This window comes from Babylonia areolata, chromosome 6 (genome assembly GCF_041734735.1).
Source record: "Babylonia areolata isolate BAREFJ2019XMU chromosome 6, ASM4173473v1, whole genome shotgun sequence".
NCBI lineage: Eukaryota > Metazoa > Mollusca > Gastropoda > Neogastropoda > Buccinidae > Babylonia > Babylonia areolata.
In genome coordinates this window covers 26,927,279-26,929,778 of record NC_134881.1, presented here as the reverse complement: position 1 = coordinate 26,929,778, position 2,500 = coordinate 26,927,279, and the positions used below count along the sequence as shown (strand labels likewise).

Sequence of the window (2,500 nt, the reverse complement as noted above, 5' to 3'; positions counted from 1 at the left end):
AAGAGCCCACGGCAGCAAAAAGGGTTGTTCCTGGCAAAATTCTGTAGAAAAATCCACTCAGATAGGAAAAACAAATAAAACTGCACGCAGAAAAAAATACGGGTGGCGCTGTAGTGTAGCGACGCGCTCTCACCTGTGGAGAGCAGCCCGAATTTCACACAGAGAAATTTGTTGTGATGAAAAGAGAAATATTACAAATATTACAAATTATCTTGTCTTCCCTCGAGAGTAACAGTATTTTTGTCTCACCGAGAGTTGCAGTACTTCTGTTTTGCCCAGAGTAACTATTGTATTGTATATTGCTGCACTGACAGCACCTCCCTATTTTTTTTCTTCTTCTTTTTTTTTCTGCCGGCGATTTTATTTGTTTTCCTTTGTCGAACGAAGGGCAACATCAGCATGTTTTACCAAGAGTAGCAGCGCTTCAATCTTACCAACAGCAATGATACTTTTTTCTTACCAAGAGTAACAGTACGTTTGTGTTTCCAAAAGTAACAGTTTTACCAAGAGTAACATATATCTGTGTCTTACCAAAAGTAACAGTACTTTTTTTTTTGGTCTTACGAGGAGTAACAGTACCTTTGTCTGTCTGGAGGTAACAGTCCCCTTTGTCTCCATAGAGGTAACGGTCCCTTTGTCTCTCTAGAGGTAACAGTCCCCTTTGTCTCCCAAGAGGTAACGGTCCCTTTGTCTCTCTGGAGGTGACAGTCCCCTTTGTCTCGCTGGAGGTGACAGTCCCCTTTGTCTCTCTGGAGGTAACGGTCCCTTTGTCTCCCTAGAGGTAACGGTCCCTTTGTCTCTCTAGAGGTAACAGTCCCTTTGTCTCTCTGGAGGTAACAGTCCCCTTTGTCTCTCTGGAGGTAACGGTCCCTTTGTCTCCCTAGAGGTAACGGTCCCTTTGTTATCTCTGGAGGTAACAGTCCCCTTTGTCTCTCTGGAGGTGACGGTCCCCTTTGTCTCTCTGGAGGTAACAGTCCCCTTTGTCTCTCTGGAGGTAACGGTCCCTTTGTCTCTCTGGAGGTAACAGTCCCCTTTGTCTCTCTGGAGGTAACAGTCCCCTTTGTCTCTCTGGAGGTAACAGTCCCCTTTGTCTCTCTGGAGGTGACTGTCCCTTTGTCTCTCTGGAGGTAACAGTCCCCTTTGTCTCTCTGGAGGTGACGGTCCCTTTGTCTCTCTGGAGGTAACGGTCCCCTTTGTCTCTCTGGAGGTAACAGTCCCCTTTGTCTCTCTGGAGGTGACGGTCCCTTTGTCTCTCTGGAGGTAACAGTCCCCTTTGTCTCCCTAGAGGTAACGGTCCCTTTGTCTCTCTGGAGGTAACGGTCCCTTTGTCTCTCTGGAGGTAACAGTCCCCTTTGTCTCCCTAGAGGTAACGGTCCCTTTGTTATCTCTGGAGGTAACGGTCCCTTTGTCTCTCTGGAGGTAACGGTCCCTTTGTCTCTCTGGATGTAACAGTCCCCTTTGTCTCTCTGGAGGTAACGGTCCCTTTGTCTCTCTGGAGGTGACGGTCCCCTTTGTCTCTCTGGAGGTAACAGTCCCCTTTGTCTCTCTGGAGGTGACGGTCCCCTTTGTCTCTCTGGAGGTGACGGTCCCCTTTGTCTCTCTGGAGGTAACAGTCCCCTTTGTCTCTCTGGAGGTGACGGTCCCTTTGTCTCTCTGGAGGTAACAGTCCCCTTTGTCTCCCTAGAGGTAACGGTCCCTTTGTTTCTCTGGAGGTAACAGTCCCCTTTGTCTCCCTGGAGGTAACAGTCCCTTTGTCTCTCTAGAGGTAACAGTCCCCTTTGTCTCTCTAGAGGTAACGGTCCCTTTGTCTCTCTGGAGGTAACGGTCCCCTTTGTCTCTCTGGAGGTAACAGTCCCCTTTGTCTCTCTGGAGGTGACGGTCCCTTTGTCTCTCTGGAGGTAACAGTCCCCTTTGTCTCCCTAGAGGTAACGGTCCCTTTGTCTCTCTGGAGGTAACAGTCCCCTTTGTCTCTCTGGAGGTAACGGTCCCCTTTGTCTCGCTGGAGGTGACGGTCCCCTTTGTCTCTCTGGAGGTAACAGTCCCTTTGTCTCTCTGGAGGTAACAGTCCCCTTTGTCTCTCTGGAGGTGACGGTCCCTTTGTCTCTCTGGAGGTAACAGTCCCCTTTGTCTCTCTGGAGGTGACGGTCCCTTTGTCTCTCTGGAGGTAACAGTCCCCTTTGTCTCTCTGGAGGTGACGGTCCCCTTTGTCTCTCTGGAGATAACGGTCCCTTTGTCTCTCTGGAGGCAACGGTCCCCTTTGTCTCTCTGGAGGCAACGGTCCCTTTGTCTCTCTGGAGGTAACGGTCCCCTTTGTCTCTCTGGAGGTAACAGTCCCCTTTGTCTCTCTGGAGGTGACGGTCCCTTTGTCTCTCTTGAGGTAACAGTCCCCTTTGTCTCTGTGGAGGTGACGGTCCCTTTGTCTCTCTGGAGGTAACAGTCCCCTTTGTCTCCCTAGAGGTAACGGTCCCTTTGTTTCTCTGGAGGTAACAGTCCCCTTTGT

The 2,500-nt window shown here is 50.0% G+C and overlaps 1 protein-coding gene across 1 annotated transcript in view; it reads left to right on the top strand.

The window, feature by feature from the left end:
- The window catches only part of LOC143282892 (uncharacterized), an 84,271-nt gene that overhangs the window by 53,395 nt on the left and 28,376 nt on the right, over positions 1-2,500 (top strand). The window lies entirely within an intron of this gene.